The 22,122-nt window shown below is 39.0% G+C and overlaps 1 long non-coding RNA gene across 1 annotated transcript; it reads left to right on the top strand.

The window, feature by feature from the left end:
- The first annotated feature begins 9,203 nt into the window (after positions 1 to 9,203).
- On the top strand, positions 9,204 to 16,210 carry LOC137237132 (uncharacterized). The gene is made up of 4 exons (XR_010948835.1): positions 9,204 to 9,666; positions 9,740 to 9,929; positions 10,476 to 10,706; positions 15,704 to 16,210. It is a non-coding gene; the product is annotated as an uncharacterized lncRNA (long non-coding RNA).
- The last annotated feature ends 5,912 nt before the right edge of the window (positions 16,211 to 22,122 follow it).

The raw sequence follows: 22,122 nt of genomic DNA, 5'->3' as shown, positions 1-22,122 counted from the left end.
GACAAACTGTAGTTTTTGTTGTTTTCCTGATGCAGGCAATACGCGTTTATATACTAGTTGCTATTAATTGTGTAGAATAGGGTATCACGGCAAACCCGTGTATTTTCAACGTCGGTAATTCAGAGTTAAGATTGCCGTCGACCGCTGTTCATCTGATCAGCGCCTTTGGTTTTACTCATTTGCTGATATCTGTCTGGCAGCACTGTGCACAGAAACGGCATTTATAGCGTGACCAGTGACGACTGTAAATCAGGTTTTACCAAGCAAGCATGTAAGTATGCGGATTGTGGTTTCCTTTCTTTATTTTGGATCCTCTTTCCTTATGTGCGATTACCACTTTCTTTCTTTTCCGTTCCAGGGCCGTCGTCTTACGCTCCGAATTACATTTTTAAATGTGCCGCGGAACTACAATCGCATAAGCTTGACGGTGCGGTATTATGACGAGGGGGCTTCGTGGTATACCCGTTTTTATCGGTGCTATGAGGTGGTCATTTGGGTGCGCGCTGACTCTTCTGGCGGGCAAGAGTTTATGTGCCGAGTGTTTGGGCACACGCTCAGCTGCTTTACCACGTTGAGGGCCCACCTCAATCGCTCCATCGGTTTCGCACCCTATAAATGCAGCTGCGGGAAGTTATAGCCTTCGGCTTCCTTGCTGTGGTTACATCGGAAGCGAAAACATGCTTCGCTTTAACATTTTGTTATTCCCATTTTGATTTTTTTGTAAATATATATTTACCAATAAATTATAAATATATCATATTAAGTGTTCATTTTTTGTAAAACACGCTTACTTTCTTCTCGTCCTTTATTTGTTCGCCCACCCCTTTTTTTCTCTTTTATAATTTTGTGGTTTTTTTTTGTGTTCCGAACCACAGCTGTTGGTAGGGTGTGTCGGACACCTACGGAGCTTGCGTATGATTAGTCGGGCTTGTCGGGTCTCACGGATCCGAAAAAAGGCAATGTCAGACGAGTGGCAACCTTGTTTCGTTCATTCAAAAATGTCATTCATTCATGAAAATGAGTATACAGACATTTTTGAATGAATTTTTATTACGAAGAAAACGTGTACTGGGTAAGTATGCCAGTATCGGTCCCTTTTGATAATTTTATACATTTTTCTAGTTTCTTATTCTTTTATTTCATTTCAGCTGATTACTAATCCTTCTCAAAGCACGTTTTTATTATTTCAAAAATACGATGATAAAAGCCATGAAACCAAAGAAAATATGTATGAATTGACTTCTTTCGAGGGGCGCGCAGAGTTGGAGTTAGCGCGGCAATATCATGTTGGTGATCATTTCAAATGTTCGGAATGTGCTGTAGAAATATTCTCGCAACATACTACCGAACTACAACAACATTTTTTTACATATTTGCCACATAAATCCTACATGAAATTCCAAATATGTAGTTTCAACATTACGCGACGAAATTTTATGTTATCGCATATATCAAATTTACATAGAAATCAATTAAGTGTTGGATCAGTGCAAGAATTCGATAGCATATTAACAAAAGCCCCATCGACAACAGCCGCAACGCCAACAGCAACAACTGGAGCATCACATGCGCGTGCAACACCCAACGACACGATTAGAATATGGAAAAGTTTCGCTATTAGTAAGAAGCGCGCTTAAAGAAGAACACAGATTTTATAAATGTATGTACATATCGAAAAAAAAAACGTGTTCTGCTTTTTCGACTGGTACATTTATACTAATAATTCTTTTTGTTTTATTTATTTGGTTTCAGAACCACAACTATGGACATTGTTGAAGAGCATCAAGTTAAACAGAGCGTCTTCACTAATCATGGACCGAATATATTTGGTAGGGAACCACCAACGTACTACTTAATCCATCGATTTGAAATTTCACTATAATTTGGCTACTATCCCTACTGAGTCCAGTTATGTTAGTGATTGATGATTTGGTGATACCAGTTAAACCAAAAGATACGTATGAAATGTATTAATGGCCTTAAATTAGTTGTGGGTTATTGGGTCAAATGACTTTGCCCCATTTCGGTAATTGCGTACCTCACAAATGAATTACGGAGCACGTCTTTGATACGCAGCTATTTTTATTCAGGATATTTGGCAGAATATGTAATGAGTGAGATACATCGACAGGGCTATAAGGCAGCAGCAGCTAGTCAAGCGCAGGGCTGGTCAATTGCAATGAGTGGTGCTAATTTGGTGCCCATCGCTCAAGCTCGGTCGGGTAAACGTTCGGTTGAACATATTGTACTATCACCATTGTTGCCCACACTGAAGCTGCCGGTGCTGGCTATATAAGTGTTCCTGAAAAGGGAATATGCATGGAATTTTATATATAATTTGTTGCGTGGTGGCGTGAAACCATATGGGCCAGTGGCTGATCGCTTGGGTTCGAATGTGCACAGGGACGAAACGTATGTAGGTACCTTACTAAGAGGCTTCATTTCGTTCTAGGGAAGTTGTTGCCGAGGCAAAAAACGATTCCGCGCACATCATGCCGGTGTAAATCCAATTCCAGCCGATTTCCGCTCTACCTGTCATAAGGCTGTTTTGCAAGAGTGTGTTGCAAATCTTTCATGAAATGCAACTTTATCGATCAACAGATTTACATGAGAAACGAGATCGTATTTCGCGCACATCGGGTTGTCGTGGCAATGTGCCTTTATGGCGTAACGTGATTGAGTTTGCAATGTCGGGTAACGTTCGTACGTGCACGGGACCAAGTTTTCGAAGGCGTTGCTGTGACTGTTACTCCAAAGGGTGTCGCGGTTTGACGTGGGTACTCTTCAAAAAAAAGGCCATCAGAGTTATTACAACAGTATCCAGGTAGCTTTCTGCTAACTCGCCGTATCAAATATTGGATTGAAGACGTACATCTAGTCCAAGTGCGTAAAATATGTCGATCTTACAGACTCCACAAGCATTTGCGATGTCTGATCGGTGAAGAGGCAACGCCACTGGTATGGTTGAACGTGGCCAGAAGCGCGACACAGAACATTGCTCTCCACATTAACCAAAACTGAATCGGAGGCGCCAATTATGAATGAACAACGCTTACTTGTATACCGGGAGTCATTGAATATAAAAGTGCCAATATACAGTTGCTCGATTTGCCTGGAATTGTTGAGGGTGCCGCGCAGGGCAAAGGCCGTGGTCGCCAAGTAATCGCTGTAGCACGTACTGCAGATTTAGTTTTCATGATGTTAGATACAACTAAGCCAAATGTGCATCGCGATTTGCTCGAACGTGAATTGGAATCTGTAGGCATACGATTAAATAAACGTAAACCAAATATTTATTTCAAACAAAAAAGGGGTGGCGGTCGTAGTTTCAACTCGACTTGCGCTTTAACGCATTGTAACGAAAAAATAGGTGCGCGCTAAAGTATTTTATTTTACAGTCAGTAGATGCTGATAAAGAATTAATTGGTTTTTATGGCTAACGACTAATCAAACAAAATGTATTGCTCAATATGATGGCACCAACAGGGTCTCGAGGGGACTATGGAAGAAAGATGATGGTGAGTAAAATTTTTTTCTTTTTGTACAGTTTGTTTAGATAATTTGTAAATATACAATTTGATTGAAAACCCACGATATGTTGTATTGTTTAAAACAGACAATGTGTACGCAAAAGCAACCGGCGCTTTGTACCTAGTTCTGTTGACCCTTTGAACTCCCTTACTTTGTTTGGTGGGTATATAGAGATAATAAATATCCTGATTGTCAAACCCGCCTTGCGGGATAACCGCGTTAGGTTAACCCATGTAAGGAATGATGTTTCATAATTGTTTCAGGATTTTAGGTGATATGAGTAATTTTTAGCATCTCGCAATTGGTGTACACACAATTGCACATGCTTTCCCGATGTAAAAGATAATAAAATTCTGGTTTGGTGCAGTGCCTCGAATGGTCACTGGCACCTTGCGTCGACAATTTAGTCCTTGTTGCTTCGAGAACGGAACAGAATGTCGTCACAATGCCCATCCGTATATGGTTGCATAGTCAAATTTCTAGGTCACCATATGTTTTTTTTTTTTTATTTATATATGTTTGGGTTTACATACATGCCAAATTGTCTGAAATACCATTATACAAGTTATAGTTCTTCTCGATCTAACGTGAACGCGTGAAAATTCAGGTGTATTAGTAGTACAGGCTGGGCCATTTACCTCGCCCCAGCTTTCGGATTCTGCGAGTTTGGTTGCTGGGGATCAAGCATCGGTGGTACGATAGCTCTTGCTGCTTTGACATAGCCCATTTCATTGGTTTTAGTTGATGCAAAGAGTTTCAGCAGAAATACAGATAAGATGATATTTAAATCAGTATTTATTTTCAAATGATCACTCCCGTCCACAGTATTCGCAATCTTCGGTGTACTGATAGAGATTTTCTTCATTATTATAAGAATTCTCCAAGCACATTCCTTTTTTGCAGAATTGATATCGGTGTGTGGGGGGGGTGGGGCTGTAATTACTGATTCAATGGCATTATGTGGCAGATAGTAGATCTGCGTTAGGATTCCGTTGGCCTCGTTCGGGGTGAACGGGAGTTGGGTTCTCCCTTTCCCTCAACAGTTTCCCGGTAGGTATACCTTTCAACTCCGTCACCCAAGAGTGCGAGGTTTAGATAATAGTGCAGATTCCCGTGGTGAGCCCGAGGATTCCTGTGTGGCACACAATGCTAGGTGTCCGATCACGTGACGAGTCCGAGGATTCCGAAGTTGGCACTGAGTGCCGGAGTGGTTTGGAATCCTCAGTAGTAGCCTCGGACGTGGTGTCAGGACTTTGTGTAGTTTGAAAATTGATTTAAAAAATTGGTTTGGAATAGGTCCGCTCACGTGGCGAGCCCGAGGATTGCGGTGTGGCACACAGTGCTCAGTTTTCCACCGTTCGCAGAAGGTTTGATGCAGCGCCTTAAGTTTATCCCATCGATGGATGAGTGAAACGCGATTTTCGCTGACGTCGATCTCCGGTGGAGCTAATAGGTGCCCTCCAACGAGGAAATGCCCTGGAGTAAGTGGCTTCAAGTTAGACGGCTCGTTGGAGGAGCGGCTTAACGGTCGAGAATTGAGACAGGACTCGATTCGACAAAGTAGGGTGCTGAATTATTCAAGGGTAAATTTGTGATTCAAAGCGATCTTCTTGATGTGGTTCTTGAAGCTTTTGACCCCTGCCTCCCATAGCCCGCCCATGTGAGGAGCTCCTGGTGGTATGAAATGCCATATCAGGTTTTGGTGACTGTACTTGGATAGAGTTTGGTTGCGAGCGTCCGCCAGGAAAGCTTTGAGTTCTGAGCGGAGAGCTCTGGAGGCTCCGACAAAATTGGTTCCCTTGTCGGAGTAGATGTTCTTTGGACATCCCCGCCGAGCAACAAACCTATCGAAAGCTGCCAGGAATGCGAATAGCCTTGGTTGCAAAGCAGACAAAGAGGCAGACATAACCCTTTGATATGCGGCATCCTCTTCCGCTATAAGATTTGATGGCAAATAGTCCGGAAAAATCCACCTCCGCATTGGTGAAAGCCCGGGAAAAGGTGGTTCGTTCTGGAGGTATATCTCCCATAAGTTGGGTTTTGGTCCATTTTCGGAATATGGTGCACGTTTTGCAATTATGTATGACCGATCGGATCATATTTTTGACCCTAGGGATCCAATATTGTGTGAGTAGGCGACGAAACATAAGTTGGTTCTCCCCATGCAGGGTGTCTTTATGGATGAACTGGACAAGAGGAATGATCTGGTGCCGTTCACTGTAGGGAAGATCCTTGGCCCCTGAAATACGACCGCCCATCCTCAATATGCCCTTTTCATCGACAAAGGGGGTAAGAGTCAGGATTTTGCTCTTTGAACCGATGAGATTCCCGGAATTTAAACTCGAAAGTTCCTCCGAATAATGCCTCCGTTGGTAGATAGTTATTAAACGACTTGGCGTGGCCTGAATTTCATCGGGTGGATTGAAGTATGATGCCGCTTTAAAGGAAGCCTTTGTCTTAGGATTGGTTCTTTGGATAAATCTTCGAACATAAGATATGACCCTCAAGGCCCTTGATAAATTGGAAAACCGTTCGAGGATGTCTTCTCTCTCTTTTATTATTGAAGTTGTATGAACCTGCACCCGTTTCTCCTCTATGTTAGTCAGATAGTCCTTTGCTTGTATTGGCCATTCTGTCTTATCTTCTTGTAACTTCGCTGGTAGTCCTCGGCTAGCCAGGTCTGCAGGATTGGATGCGGATTCTACGTGGTGTCAGGATTTGTTTCCTACCTTTTCTACTATTTTCGTTACTCGATGAGCGACAAAGGTTGACCAAGAGCAAGGGAGTTTTTCTATCCACGCTAAAACAATCGTGGAGTCTGTCCATAGGTGTAGATTGAAATTTTATAAACTCAGATTTTCGCGCACTTATTCGATGCTTTCGGCCAGCAAAACTGCACCGCATAGTTCCAATCGAGGTAAGGAAATTGTTTTCACGGGTGATACTCTTGTTTTTGCTATTAATTGGTTAACGTAGACCTCATCCTTTATCTTTGCTCATAAAAAGACTGTCGCGGCGTAAGCTTTTTCGGAGGCGTCGCAAAAGCCGTGTGTTTCAACGTCTTTGGTTGGCGTAAAATACACCCAAAGTGGGATACGAATTTCGTAAATGAGGGGGTGTTCCTGCATAAAATTATGCCATCGGTCTAGGGTTCCTGCCGGCACTGGTTCGTCCCAGTCAGTCCCTTCTAGCCAAATGTTTTGCATAATGATTTTGGCGACAATGACGACTGGGGCGAGCCAACCTAGAGGGTCGAAAAGTTTAGCGATTGTAGAAAGTATTGCCCTTTTCGTTAACATATCCCGATTTTCAATTACTTTTGCGGTGAAGTAAAAATAATCCGCATGCGCGTTCCATCGAATGCCTAGGGTCTTGACCGTACTCGCGTCCTCGAATTCCAAAAAGTCTTCGGTGAGCAGATGAGGTTTGGGTATTCCTTTCAGTATTCTCGAGCAATTTGACGTCTATTTACGAAGGGAAAAACCTGCGGACTGTAAAGCATCTGTGATTTCATCGCGAGCCTTGAGTGTGGAATCGATGCTATGCCCCACGGCAAGAACGTCATCGACGTACATACCTGTAGGTAAAATATCTGCGGCAATTGGTGAGGAAGTTTCAGCATCGTCTGCTAGTAGGTGCAGTGTCCTTATCGCCAGATAAGGAGCACAATTAATTCCAAAGGTGACTGTCTTTAATTCGTAGACGCTGATAGGGTCACTTGGGTTGTTGCGAAAAACTATTCTTTGGAATTGTGTTTGGTTTGGCTTTACCCATATCTGCCGGTACATCTTTTCGATGTCGCTATTAAAAGCATATTTAAAGAATCTCAATCGAAGGAGTAGAATCGTTAAGTCCGTCTGAAGTACTGGGCTTTTATAAAGTACGCCGTTTAGGCTTGTGCCATTGGCTGTGGGACACGAAGCATCGAATACACACGAACTTTTGTCGTGGTGCTTTCTTCTTTTATAACCGTATGATGGGGTAAGAAGTAGCAATCGGTCAAGTGGGGTGGTATGATTTTTGGAACTTTTGACATATGTCCCAATATCTCATATTCCGCTAGTACCCTATTGTACTCTGTCTGTAGGGCCGGTGTCTTGGCTAGGCGCATCTCATTCCGGTAGAATTGGGAGCAGACGCTGTTTAGGGAAGGCCCTAAGGAGATGTTGTTAGGAAAATCCTGTTTAAATGGAAGGGCGACAATATATTTGCCATCGGAGTTTCTCTCTGTTGCAGCTCTGAAAAGTTCCTCGCAATAGGCATTATATTCGTTAAGTACCCTTTTCTTTGGTACGTTTTCAAGTTCCCAGAAAGCGGTTAGTTGCTTGTCTAGGCTGTTGAATAAATAACTCCACTATTCAATAATGCATAATATCCTTTATTAGACTACTTTCAAAATAACTACAGATGTACGTGTATAGCTTCCCATATGCGCGTGTATTTGTGAGCGACACTTCCACAATTATAATTGCATACTTGTAGCAGCATCTCAGATAAGATATCTGCATGTGTTTGTGCGTCTCTTCTCCACTGCGTGTACGCACATATGTGTAGACATAATGATTGATCTATTGATGTTCATACAAGTTACTACTTAGCATCGGCTTAGAGATGATAGTATCCCTTAGTGTTGCTAATATTCGTCACAATATTTAGAAGTTGGAATAATTAAATAATAAAAATGTCGAGTACTGTTTTTGCCGTTAAAATTTTAAGAGAACGACAAAGACCGATTGTCTGTGAGCCTGAACTGTATGGGGTGTTACTCTAACAGTAAGTACTCGCGCAATTATTTCAAATTTTTGCAGTACTTTTGGTAAGTGTGAGTTTTGATCCCAGGTCTCAAAGGTTCTGCTAGCACCTACGGGAATAATTTTATACAAAACATTTCTTCCGAAATCAAATCTCTTTTGCATTTGCTTCCTTCTATCTTCGAGTTAAAATATGTCTTGTGCCAAGATACTTAGTTTTCAATTACCTTGCGTGGCTTAACACCACAATAGTCATGGAATTCCTTGAACTCATTGAGATGGGTGAGAAAGATTTAAATATCAACGTGCTAAACGAGAAGTAATACACAGAATTTCTTTGTATAAGTTTTGAAAGTGCTAGGCTCACGGCAGAGTGCTCGCTATAAGCTATGCTAGGCGAGAAGCAATTCTTATTTTCATATATTTTACATAGTGTTGTATAACCGATCGAAATATCTAGCCATTATTAATATTTTTATAAAAAAGAAAAGTTATTTTTGATTAGTCGGTTATTTCATCAACAATTAACGACAATGTGTTTGCCAACACTTTTCTTTTTAATGTCTGGCATAAATTATATCCTAGGTGAAATGTCATTGTTCTGGTACATTTTATTGACTGAGCAATTTTTTGTGGCGAGAGTTCTATTGAAGTAAATTCAAAATTATATGGGGGCTAACGAAAGTGTTGCGAATTTTTGGGCAATATTGTGGATTTTTACCTGAGTGAAAAAGAAAGAAAAGTACCAATCGTGGCTTCTGCCTAAAAAGGACCAAAATTGAATAAAAGGGACCAGCGGACCAAATGGGGTTTGAAGGGACCATTTTTGGTCCAAATGGATCAAAGTGGCAACCGTGAAAGCGAAAAAAACTACCCTACAAGACCGAGGTAACTAGTTCACCCACACATTCAAAGCTTTTTTCGCTCTCCACTAACACATCGACGTTTCTTGCTGTCATCGAAATGACAGCGTCATCTTAATACGACAATTTATTAATTATTCCGGGAAACATTTTAAAACGATGAAAAACTATAATTGTGGTAATTAAACTAAAAAAGTGCTTGTGCTACGGGCTTTTCGGTGTGACGTGTGTTAGCTGTTTAGGCACTTCTAAATTAACCTGGCGCATTAACTAGAGGCAGCCAAGTCCTCTTGCCACCAATTGGAATTAGAAGATTCGATTTCCAAAACCAAAAAAGGGAACGTTTTCAAGACAGTGCACAACCTAAGCAAAGGTGGTATCAAAAGACGCGTTTTTAGAATCTGAAAGTTGTATAGAATGGACGGGATGGCCTAGAAGGTTTCAGGTGGTCATACTCCCGGGGAGTGTCCTTATCGCTACAACCAAAGCAACATTATTTACTCTCTGCTTTTCATTCATACGTATGTGTATTTTTAAATAATAAAAAAAATGTTATATTCTAATATATATCATCTCTGCCGGGGTGCGATTCAGTTCAGGATATGCCAAAACAACAAGAAACCTACAATTAAATGCAGATTCACGTGTCATTTGCCAAGGATTTACCGGTAAACAAAGTACTTTCCACAACGAACATGCTTTGGAATACGGTACAAAATTGGTTGGATGTTTTTTCCCAAAAAAGCGTGGAACTACGCATCTTTGTTTGCCAGTATTTGCTTCTGTAATTTATATAAGGGGACTCATGTAACCGTATAAATGCCTTATAAAGTGTGTAAACGTATACATTTATCTAGTGCGTAAACGAACTGTCAAATTTTGTATGAAAAATCATATACACAATTTGTATAAACAAAGAGAATAGATAAACAAAGAGTATATCTATTCTCTTTGGTATAAATTTACGCGCAAATTTCATTGTGTAAACGCGGTAAACTCAAAGGAATGCAACCTTGCAGACATTACAGCAGGCATTTTCATCAGAAATGTCCAACATCAGCAAGTAAAGGCGTTTTAGTTTTGATTTTTCACTTAATTTTGGCATTTTTTAATGTGTATAACAATCAAAAAAATTTTGTTTGGCAATAATACAGCTGATAAACAATCAAGAATATCAAGAGTATTACTAGGTGCGTTCATATAACAGCGTGTGTAAATGGATATAATTTTACACCTTATAAGTTTATATGCTTTCATGAGTCCCCCTATTGATTTGTATTGATTAAAAATTGCAATAGTAGATAATGTAATGTGAATTAAAATTGAATAGGTAGCCGAAGCAAAAAATGCAACTGATCCGCATGCAACTGTTGTTTATGTGCCGCCACCGGGAGCTGCTGCTGCTATCATAGCAGTATTACAAGCACGACATTTCTTTGATTGGTTGCATAATCGAAATTATGCCCTAACATGATATGGTTCGCGTTAAGCACGCTATGTTAAAGCAAAATAAATCTCGTCTAGTCAGGCCCGATTGTCCAGGATCATCGAACCAGAAAGGGTAAGTAAATTGCCTACCATATTAAATATATAAACAACATGTATGAATTTGTGTGTGATAATTTGTCATGCTTTTGTTGATAATCAACTGAAGAAGGCAAATACCAAAGAGTTCGAAGTTCATGTAAATACCAATTGATTTCTTTAAATAGCGTTTGGAGAACAAAACCCATATGTATGTATGCATACAACTGCATAGAAAGGGAGGGATTAATTAATACAAATACAAATGATCAGTAGATTTATAGGATTTTTATTATTTTCCCTGCGTCGCCGTTGCCATTACATTGCGTTAAGAGAGGACATCAACAACTTACCCACAACCAGTTAAAATTTTAGTAAATTTTGCTCTTTTCATTACTGATTCAAAACGTGGGAAGTTATATATGTAGAATTCCATGGAGAATGGTAAATTTTAGCAGACTTTCGCATTGCGGTCATTATTAATATTCAATCCCTAGAAGGTTCAATGTAGTCATATCAATAGGTCCGGAGATGGTCGGGTTAGTACCTCAATGGTGCTTGTTACCGGAACGTAGATAGATAATTTATTGTGGATTGCACAGTGACTTGCACATCTCCTCCACAGCACCTCATAGTAGCCGACTTCTTTGATGAACCCTAGCAGAGTTCTTGGCTTGAGGGATTAAATGTGGGAATGCACTGGCCATGGTGAGCCCATAAACTTAGCCCTACGTTTTGAGATTACTTCGTATTCTTGGAGGATATGGTCCGCCGTCTGCTGATCGATCACAAAATCGGCATGTGGTATTCGATAGTATGCCCAATTTCTGCATACGGCTGCTCAGTCTATAATGCCCTGTAAGAAAGCTCTTGGGATTCTTCGGTTAAATTTCGATAGGTCTATTATTGCCCTGTAGCGACTTGTGCTATAACTTCCTAACAGTAACTTAGATTGTCTCAAACCTGGCGTATTGATCCAGTGTTCTTCTCTCTCCCCCCCCCCCCCCCCCCCCCCCCCTTCTCCTAATAAATGTCCCTGTGAGCCAACTGACAGGAACGGCTCCGGATCGATGGGTCATGCAGTTCCTGCCTCTCTTTCCGGGTTGTCCGCCTGCTCTTGTTGTAGCAGTGCTTCGCCCCATCCAATAGGTGCGACAGATCACAAATTGTCATCAATGTCCTCTAACGGGAGTCCAAGGAAACAGAAAGTTTCAACAGGGGTGGACCATAATGAGAGGAGTGTTAGAGGCGTTGATTCCACAATACAGCTAAAGAGATGGTTGGTGTCATGTGGGGACACATTATAAGCAGGACATATGTTTTGTATGTCAGGGTTGATTCTGGATAGGTAAGAGTTTAACCTGTTACAGTATCCAGATCGAAGTTGGGCTAGAGTGACTCCCGTTTCCTTAGGGAGAGTGCGTTCCTACTCTGCTGGTTTTTTTCTTTGAGTACAGGATTCACCGGGCAATTCCTGGCATAGAGGTCCGACGCCTGTTTATGGAGTTCACTCAGGACCTGCTTGTGTTTTTCAGCTTCATACGGCTGTGTTCTCAGGTGCCGTATTTTCTCATAATGTAATGAGTGCGTGAACAACAAGAAGCCACAAAATATTTGTAAAAGTTACGAGGACGTCGGGTTTTGGCAACCTGTCCGGTGCAACCATCCCTTGCACGTGACACACTGACAAGAGTATGACCGTCCTAAAAAGATTCTTTTCCGGCAAACGCAGCAAAACCATTTCTCATGACCGAGGTCAGGAGGGCACGGATTGGGTTCGATACCTTCCCGGAGGAGGAGAGTATGGCGCAGACCCGCTGCATGGATCTGCTGGGAGGATGATAATTTGTGGGAGGGACGCAACAAACTAAACACTAGAGTCCGCCTGCTCATTACCCTGTACTCCCCTGTGGCCTGGGACCCAGTGCAACAGTACTACGTTGTGCACCCTAGGACCAGTGCTGACTTTATTTCGAACGCCACAATTGCCTTTAGTGGGGCCTGACTGTCTGACTGAGTATGGCAATTGTTTCGTTGGAGTATCAGCCCTGAAGGTTCAGCTTAGCGCACCAACATATTGCGAATACTTCCGCTTGAAAGCTGCTCGTATGTGCTTTTAGAGGTACTGATATTTTGGCTCTGGGTCCGGAGACTCTGGCTTCAATCCCCTCAGGCGTCTTCGAACCAGGGCCGTAGAGAGAAAATCCGGGCCCTGGACTAAAAAAATTAACGGGCCCCTATAAAAAATCCACTAATACATTTGATTAACGTGAATTAATGACGTTTCATTCATAAATCATTATTGATGGATTACAAAGAACATTTCAACTCACCAAATTCACTCATATTAACAGAGTATATGTGGAACTTAAGGGCGAATTGAGAGTTTCACAAAGTTGCACTGCCACACCGCCATCTTATACAGGGTAAAAGTGTAAAGCTTTTGCGTTGCGAGCAGGCAAGAATTTTCACAAAAGAACGAAATACCTCGTAAAGGTGTTGCCTGTTTTTTAGAATAGAACAACAATGCTTGCGTAACACTTTATTCAGAAAAGAAAACGCTATCATAGCTGCGAGTTGCACAAGGCGAGTAATCAGCATTCGAGTTTTTGTCGAGAATGTGACGTAGTGCTCCGTGTAAGCTCCTTTCATATTGGTGCCGCTATCGTACCCTTGTGCACGACAATCTTCAATCATGTATGGCAAATTAGATCAGCGATTTTCTGAGCAGTTTTTTGGTTACAATTCACGAAAGCCAAAATCTGTTCTGGAATTGTAAATTTGTTGCTTTCGAATTGAAATGGAGTGAGCGCAAAATGAACGTAGTCAACGTGACTAGCATCAAGCATAGCATCAACGATAATAGCAAAATACTTATGTAGCTTTCTTGCCTTGATCTAATATAGTTTCCCGCACATGCTTTGCACAAATTTCTATAAACTCGTTCTGAATGTCTGGGGAAAGATAGTGAACTTGTAAACGTTTGTGCTGCTATTGTGAAATCCTAACTTTCTCCAAATGATCTCTAAGTATCGGATCATAATGGCTTATGAGATCTTAGATGCCCAAAAAATGTCCATCCTTTCGCTTTTAAAAAAAAATAGTGTCCAAAATTCTATATAAAATTTCTTTCTACTTTTGAGTTTCAGTGATTAGCTGTTCATTGATAAGTGTGTCAATTGTAGCCTCCTTTCGAATTAGATTTTATAAAGATCGCCATTGAATATAACATTTAATGTGATCTTCAGTATTTTCGTGTGATGGCAGTTTAGCGTATAGCTTCTTCCATACCTGGAATTTCGAATATTCGCCAGGACAACAAATTTTAGGTCGATTTAAAGTATTGGTGCTTAACAGACGACATGGTAGGCAATAAAAAGCATTGCTACTGGCACTCCACACCAACCAGTGGCGCTCCACTTTCTCTCCATTTGGCAAGATTCTGTTTAACAACGAGGTAGGAAATGCCTCGTCATGACAATCACGTGGAAAAATAACAGGGCACTTTTGATGACCTCGACGAATTATTTCGTTAACTTCTTCAGATCGCAAAAACTCATTATTCACGGTACCGATATCGAAGTCATTTAAATAATCTAGACTTTGATATAGAGTTGGTGGTATTGTTGGAAGGCTTTTTGAAGATGAACCTTCATCAGTGTTTATGTTTATGTTTATTTATGTTTCTGTTTATTTATTTATTATTGTTACCACGAAAACTTTACGATTTCGGATTCATGTAAACATATATTTTTGTTTGATGTTTTTATTGTCTCCTCACTGTTCGAGGGACCAGGTAAAAAATCATTATCAATATTCGTTGCTTTTGAAATTCGTTGCTTTGAAATATCGTGCCCTGCGCTTGCCAGGCTAAGGCTCCAGCTATTAGGATTGATAAAGCTGTCAGATCTAGAAGCAGCAAGTGGCTTAAGTCCTAGGAAGCTTCTAGTATTTGTCAAGAGGACGGAGTTTTTTTATAACATAGGTCCTGGTTCTTGATAGGGTTTTCAGCTTGGTCGTTAAAACAAACTTCTGGTAACACTACGGACTCATTCAGTCTATGTGAGATCCTCATGAACCGGCCACTTCAACCTAACCTATATTTTGTGTTTTGGTTTTTACTTTAGAATCTACCGGTTAAGTAAGCGATGTCAGCTAACTAAGCGCCTTCAAATGTAGATCCATAAGGAACATGAGGTCGCCAGAGCCTCGGCTGTTAAAGAAACAGGATTCGCCACGGGTAGGTGACGTTGACAATTGGGTTGGATATGCTATATATTGCGCTGGCAACCCATTGAAATCAATTTGGTATTTTAGTCGCCTCTTACGACAGGCATAGCTACCACGGGTATACTCTAAGCCCACTAACCCGCTGTAGCCATGAGAAGCGTGAGTGCACCTTGGGTGTCGCAAGGCAAGTTCCGTCGTGCCTGTTGGGTGAACGGCCAGGCAAGGCAGCAGGGTACACATGCACCATTCAGGAGGATACCCTCGCTGAGTCCAGAATATCTGCGAAAATTAGATGTACTGCTCAGATCCAGCAAACGAGTATGTTCTGTACTGGCATATGATAAACCTGCAGACAACCAAACGTTTACTTTCCTGTCCAAAAGGGAATTGGTGCTCGGCACTGCTGCTAAAGAAGAATAGACGTAGTCATATCAATTCGTTCCCGGGTTACTCGGGGAAAGCAGTTTTAGCAGTACTTTGCCCGTTTCAATTTGCACATCCATTCAAAGAACTTCGCATAATGGATTAAACAGTCATCTGCATTTATTCGTTTTTGTTTTTGTAGCACGCCTAATTTACTATCTATTACCCCAACGTCTATCAATTATCCCTTGTTATAATCTTCGGGTACCCCCGCTAACGGAAGATGCCTTGGCATGGTGGAGGTTCACTTGAATTTACTTTACAGGTCCTGATTCTGGTTATCTGAAATCCCCTTGAGTATCTTGTATTTATTAAGCACTTTCGGTTATATTAAAAACTTATTATCTATCCTTACTGATATTCGTTTCTTTTTCATTCTAGGTAACTCGATTTGACGATGTGGGCATAGCAATATTCCAGCTGTGGCTGTAAGAAGAACGTACATTTGCTCAAACTACAAGAAAACTGCGACAACTGTCCCTCGGCCTTTTTAGTATCACATATAAGGCCCTACCACGCATATTATGGGAAAGGGTTAAGTTCAAAGGCTCAACATCACCTGCAAATCGACTTTGATAGCAAGAAATGGGGCTGCATATATTCCGGTATTATATCTACAACACTCATATCTATGCAAACTGATACTAACAACACCACCCGCGCAGGAAAAATTGAGCACCATCAGTGTGAGCTTCGAAACTCAAAATTGTTTCAGAAAGGGCACGACTACGAATGAGTTTATGTCTTTACATATGTAGTTTGTACATATAAATATGCACATATGTAAGGTTTACTAGAAAATTAAGGAAATTATTTGTAAAAACCATTGTATACATAATTTATTCATAATTAAATATTATTTAAACAAAAGGGACGCGTTTCATTCATATAAAAAGCGAATTGACAGAAGGTAACCGGTACGGGTAACCGATAGCCAGTTACCCATGTTGTTGTTGTTGCATATGTTTTGGTTAGCGATAACGAAAACATACCTAATGAAGTAACTTAAAAATGTAAATAACATCGAGCGAGAAGGAATGTCGAAAACACAATAGGTAAGAGCGAGAAAGCGAGTCACACGTACACTATTTTGAGAGAGCGCATGCGTTACCTTTTTCACGACAGCAATGTAAAAGTCATTAAAGTTACGTTCCATTGAGACTTGAGCGAGATACGGATAGAAATTTAACATGCAAATGCAACAACAACGTTGTGATCCTGATATTTATCTGGTTCAATTTCTGATCCGTATAGCAGTTCTGTTCGTTTCGTTTTCTGTAGTGGATTTTTTGACAGCTAACCACTTTTGAGTTGGTAGCACTCATGGCTCAACTATATGGTTGGTTCATCTCTACAGCAACAACATACATTTGTTCAAATTGCCAAAATCAGAGTGTTGCTGTTAGACGAATGGAATGGAATGAAATCATAAAACTTAGCAGCATTTGTATGTAGTAAGAAAATGTTGTAAATTCGTTGGTTTCATTTTAAGTTTGCCATCTCCTTCTGACAATCTCTACTACAGTGAAATGAAAAAAATAAAATCAGCTGGTGAGATGAGCCAACCATATAGTTGAGCCATTGTAGCACTGAACTAAATATGTGTACATTTGTGTATACATAAAAGAATTCGCCATATTTAAAAGCAAAAACACTGAAAGAGTAAACAACTTGAAGATGATGTAAGGAAAATAAATAGTTTGCTTACGTACGAAACTATTTAAATGTTAATAATTCTATCAGTATCTTAAAATTTTGTGTATGTTTCTTCTTATTTTCAACAAAACAGATGTTTTATATTAGTGCTGCCAGTTCTCATAAATTTGATCCAGATCGTTCCAATGAGATTTGAGCCAGAGCCAGAGCTCGATAAACCAATGGAACGGCCCTTAAGACGATATTTGGTGAACAAGTTATTGGTGACGATTAAGTAATAGATTAGGTAACGGGTACCTGTCTTGTAGGGTACCTTTCAAATTTCTCCACAGACACTAATGAGTTTTTCGGTGATGACAGCGTTACCACTTGGGCCAAAATCGCGGATAAAAGAACTGGTAACGATATTCGTTTACATAATTTTCTGGGTACTATCTTACCGGTAACGCTCAGAACTGTGGCGTAAGGCTGCTTTTTCCATGTCAATGACTTCACTCCTTTTAACTTCACCCGTCATTTAATTGATTTGCAATTTGAGGGGGTCATTTTCAGTATATAACTCGGTATTTTGTTATTTCTCTCGATTTAAAATTTTAGTGGAATCGCCATGCTGTTGAAGAGATAAAATTTAAATTAAAAATTGTATACGAATCATTCAAAAAAAGTTCTGCCAAAGTTAAAAATTTAATTTAAAAAACTATTTAGCAAAGTTCTAAATTTAACGAAAACTCAACGAAGTATTTAGAATTTATTTGTCTTCTAATTAATTACTTAATTTCATTAGCTTCTTCCTTTAGTAGCGATAAGGAAAAACTTCCCGAAGGTTTCGATGATGGTCCATTCCCGGATATTTATCCGGTAAGTTCCTAAAATATGCACCATTAAGATACCAGCCCGACAATCCCGGGAACGATTTGGCATGACCACGTCGCAAATTCTAGATCAGTAAATTTTAGTTTCCTCTCACGACAGCTACAATTATCCCGAGAATATTCTAAGCCCTTAACCGGCTGGGAGTAGCAATTTACTATGGTGATAATTTTTTGTAATATCAAGGGGCAAAAACGTGAAATAATATTCGCTTCATATCTATCAAATTTTTTTTATTCCAAAGCACTATCCGAGAGTTTGGGGGAGTGTCGGCCGTTGTATGTTTGTATGTATGTCGGTATGTTGATAGCTTAACCCATCTCTACAGAGAAAGAGCTTCTTTAGATTTGCTTCCATAAGGTGTACAAAAAAAAATACATTAATAGAAAGCGACCTATGAAAAAATCGCCGCTAGGTGGCGCAAGGATTAAGATATTCACAAAAATTGTATTTGTGTTCCGATTTGGCTCATATTTGGAAATCATATTTGACATACAGAAATAGAAACCGCTTTAGTAAAAAAATTCACGCTAGGTGTCGAAAAAATTGAGATAATCAAAAAACTTGTACTTGTGTGTCCGATTTGGCTCTTTGAACAAATATTATATACAGTCCGGTAGAAGTGACATCAAAATATTTTGGAGCACGTACGTTCAAATTTTGCTAGTGAAATTGCAGTATAAAAATTCTAGTCCCGTTAGAAGAGACGTCAAAATACTTTGGAGCACATAAGTCCAAATTTTGTTAGTGAAATTTCGGTATAAAAATTCAAGTCCCGTTAGAAGATACGTCAAAATACTTTGGAGCACATAAGTCCAAATTTTTTTTGTGAAATTTTAGTCAAAAATTCATTTCCCGGTAGAAGTGACGTCAAAATATTTTGGAGCACATAAGTTCAAATTTTGTTAGTGAAATTTTAGTAAAAAATTAATTTCCCGGTAGGAGTGACGTCAAAATACTGTGGAGCACATAAATTCAAATTTTGCTAGTGAAATTTCGGTATAAAAATTCAAGTCCCGTTAGAAGAGACGTCAAAATACTTTGGAGCACATAAGATCAAATTTTGTTAGTGAAATTTTAGTCAAAAATTCATTTCCCGGTAGGAGTAACGTCAAAATACTTTTGAGCAGATAGGTTCAAATTTTGCTAGTGAAATTTCGGTATAAAAATTCAAGTCCCGTTAGAAGAGACGTCAAAATACTTTGGAGCACATAAGTCCAAATTTTGCTAGTGAAATTTCGGTATAAAAATTCAAGTCCCGTTAGAAGATACGTCAAAATACTTTGGAGCACATAAGATCAAATTTTGTTAGTGAAATTTTAGTCAAAAATTCATTTCCCGGTAGGAGTAACGTCAAAATACTTTTGAGCAGATAGGTTCAAATTTTGCTAGTGAAATTGCAGTATAAAAATTCTAGTCCCGTTAGAAGAGACGTCAAAATACTTTGGAGCACATAAGTCCAAATTTTGTTAGTGAAATTTCGGTATAAAAATTCAAGTCCCGTTAGAAGATACGTCAAAATACTTTGGAGCACATAAGTCCAAATTTTTTTTGTGAAATTTTAGTCAAAAATTCATTTCCCGGTAGAAGTGACGTCAAAATATTTTGGAGCACATAAGTTCAAATTTTGTTAGTGAAATTTTAGTAAAAAATTAATTTCCCGGTAGGAGTGACGTCAAAATACTGTGGAGCACATAAATTCAAATTTTGCTAGTGAAATTTCGGTATAAAAATTCAAGTCCCGTTAGAAGAGACGTCAAAATACTTTGGAGCACATAAGATCAAATTTTGTTAGTGAAATTTTAGTCAAAAATTCATTTCCCGGTAGGAGTAACGTCAAAATACTTTTGAGCAGATAGGTTCAAATTTTGCTAGTGAAATTTCGGTATAAAAATTCAAGTCCCGTTAGAAGAGACGTCAAAATACTTTGGAGCACATAAGTCCAAATTTTGCTAGTGAAATTTCGGTATAAAAATTCAAGTCCCGTTAGAAGATACGTCAAAATACTTTGGAGCACATAAGATCAAATTTTGTTAGTGAAATTTTAGTCAAAAATTCATTTCCCGGTAGGAGTAACGTCAAAATACTTTTGAGCAGATAGGTTCAAATTTTGCTAGTGAAATTTCGGTATAAAAATTCAAGTCCCGTTAGAAGAGACGTCAAAATACTTTGGAGCACATAAGTTCAAATTTTGCTAGTGAAATTTCGGTATAAAAATTCAAGTCCCGTTAGAAGATACGTCAAAATACTTTGGAGCACATAAGTCCAAATTTTTTTTGTGAAATTTTAGTCAAAAATTCATTTCCCGGTAGAAGTGACGTCAAAATATTTTGGAGCACATAAGTTCAAATTTTGTTAGTGAAATTTTAGTAAAAAATTAATTTCCCGGTAGGAGTGACGTCAAAATACTGTGGAGCACATAAATTCAAATTTTGTCAGTGAAATTTCAATAAAAAATTAATTTCCGGGTAGAAGTGACGTCAAAATACTTTGGAGCACATAAGTCCAAATTTTGTTAGTGAAATTTCGGTATAAAAATTCAAGTCCCGTTAGAAGATACGTCAAAATACTTTGGAGCACATAAGTCCAAATTTTTTTTGTGAAATTTTAGTCAAAAATTCATTTCCCGGTAGAAGTGACGTCAAAATATTTTGGAGCACATAAGTTCAAATTTTGTTAGTGAAATTTTAGTAAAAAATTAATTTCCCGGTAGGAGTGACGTCAAAATACTGTGGAGCACATAAATTCAAATTTTGTCAGTGAAATTTCAATAAAAAATTAATTTCCGGGTAGAAGTGACGTCAAAATACTTTGGAGCACATAAGTTCAAATTTTGCTAGTGAAATTTCGGTATAAAAATTCAAGTCCCGTTAGAAGATACGTCAAAATACTTTGGAGCACATAAGATCAAATTTTGTTAGTGAAATTTTAGTCAAAAATTCATTTCCCGGTAGGAGTAACGTCAAAATACTTTTGAGCAGATAGGTTCAAATTTTGCTAGTGAAATTTCGGTATAAAAATTCAAGTCCCGTTAGAAGAGACGTCAAAATACTTTGGAGCACATAAGTCCAAATTTTGCTAGTGAAATTTCGGTATAAAAATTCAAGTCCCGTTAGAAGAGACGTCAAAATACTTTGGAGCACATAAGTCCAAATTTTGTTAGCGAAATTTTAGTCAAAAATTAATTTCCCGATAGAAGTGACGTCAAAATACTTTGGAGCACATAAGTTCAAATTTTGCTAGTGAAATTTCGGTATAAAAATTTAAGTCCCGTTGGAAGAGACGTCAAAATACTTTGGAGCACATAAGTTCAAATTTTGTTAGTGAAATTTCAGTAAAAAATGAATTTCCCGGTAGGAGTGACGTCAAAATACTTTGGGGCACATAAGTTCAAATTTTGCTAGTGAAATATTTATTTCCCGGTAGAAGTGACGTCAAAATACTTTGGAGCACATAAGTAAGTTCAAATTTTGTTAGTGAAATATTTATTTCCCGGTAGAAGTGACGTCAGAATACTGTGGAGCACATAAATTCAAATTTTGCTAGTGAAATTTCAGTATAATAAATAACAAAAAATTTTAAGTAAAACGGTTCAAAAGGTTCGTGGAATAAAATAAGCTCTATCTTTGCAAAAAAGAGCTATATATCAATAGTATTTAATTTCATAAGTGGATTTATAACAATAAATAAGAAAAACTAAAATTTTTTAAAAATGGGCCTAGCACCACCCCTTTTATGACTAAGCAATTTCCTGTTTCGGGAGCCACAACTCGAAGAAAAATTAGTTCGGAATAGAACCATAAGGGAGTTTGATTTTGTGCAAATGGCCTAGCATCATTGCATTTGCAAACTGGTGTAGTATTTTTACAAAAAAACGCCAAAAAATTATACGGCTATGCATTTGCTACGTGATAGCAAAGTTCGCACTAGTCCTGTGTATCCCTTTTGTATTGGCATTAGGTTGCACTGATATGCTAAAAAAAACAGTAGCAAGGCATTTGTTTTTCTACTCCTACTTTTCCAAAGCGGGTAAACATTTTACCCTCTTATGACCGTTGAAAATACAACCCTACCGTTCCGTTTCAGATGGCGTACATCTTCTCTACATCTCTTTTTATTTACTTTACCTGGTGATTCCACCATGGCTTTTACTTGTTATAGCAACGTTTCCAACACCAAATATACAAAATTCTGGACTTCCTCCCAACCTAATATACACGCACGCAAGTACAACTTATATGAGAGAAACCCAAATTGAATTTGCTGCGTGAAAA

The sequence above is a fragment of the Eurosta solidaginis genome, chromosome 1 (genome assembly GCF_040869045.1).
Source record: "Eurosta solidaginis isolate ZX-2024a chromosome 1, ASM4086904v1, whole genome shotgun sequence".
Lineage (NCBI taxonomy): Eukaryota > Metazoa > Arthropoda > Insecta > Diptera > Tephritidae > Eurosta > Eurosta solidaginis.
This window is presented reverse-complemented; position numbering and strand designations above follow the sequence as displayed.